This window comes from Haliotis cracherodii, unplaced genomic scaffold (assembly GCF_022045235.1).
Source record: "Haliotis cracherodii isolate W230 unplaced genomic scaffold, xgHalCrac1.p SCAF_45, whole genome shotgun sequence".
NCBI classification, from domain to species: domain Eukaryota; kingdom Metazoa; phylum Mollusca; class Gastropoda; order Lepetellida; family Haliotidae; genus Haliotis; species Haliotis cracherodii.
In genome coordinates, this window is record NW_027266303.1 from 218,308 (window position 1) to 219,501 (window position 1,194).

Here is a 1,194-nt window from a genome sequence, read left to right on the forward strand (position 1 = left end):
TGTTTTAACAAAAAGGAATTTGTCAGGAATTTATTACTATCTAAGAAACTATAAGGAAGTTATTATATATTGATGCTTTTAGGAGTCCAGTGTAACAGCTATAGACTAATCAGCGGCTGTCTGAAGATCACTTTTCTCCCTGGATATCCGGCCTAGGCTCATTTCGGAAACTTGACACTGTTGCTGCTAGGCGAATATTATCACAGACTCCATGCTATTACCACTGCCAGTTCATTTTGTACTGCCACTTCATTGTGTGCTGCCATTGTAATTACTTTGCAGTAATTACGGTATCCTCTCATCAGGATCAGGGACTGCTTACTGGGATTTCCCACTTTGTATTATTTGTGAACCATAAAGGGAGATAATTTGTATTGATTTTCTAAACCTCGTCAATTAGATAATACAATTGTTGATTGTATAACATGTTTTTGTAACTTGTTTCGAACTAAATACTTTTCGGTACAGATTTCTGGGTTAACCTCTTTTCTCACAGTCCTTTTAAGGAATGTGTTAAGATCAGTCCACACCGAAATGTCACTCGTAATTGTAATAAAGAAGTTGTACATCCATATGCCAGTTTAACAGCTGAAGATGGTTGTAACAATGGCATTAAAGAAGTTAACACAGAACGTTTTGTTTGTTTTGTTGTTTAATGTTGCTCTCAGCAATATTCCAGCTATATGACTGCGGTCTGTAAATAATAGAGTCTGGACCAGACAATCCAGTGATTGATATCATGAGCATCGATCTATACAATTGGGATATGATGCATCAACCAAGTCAGCGAGTCTGACCACCCGATCCTGTTAGTTGCCTTTTACGGCAAGCATGGGTTGCTGAAGACCAACTCTACCCTGGATCTTCACAGGTTTAATACAAAATGAAACATGCCAGGCCTGGTGTGTATACAAAGATTCATGAAGACACATTGAACGGTTTATGAGATTGCTCTTGGTAAGGAACTGACGGAAAGACAGAGCTTGTTTCTATATAAATCCGCACCCCTTCCCGCCGCACCAGCACTCCCTCCTCCCGCACCAGCACCCCCTCCCCGTGCACACACACCCCCTCCCCCTGCGTCCGCACCCCCTCCCTCCGCGGTATAACGAACAAAGGAAACTCTCCATGGAATCCTCATGGGGAGGGATATGATAAGTACGTTGATATCTTCAGTCATAAATATGACAAAAA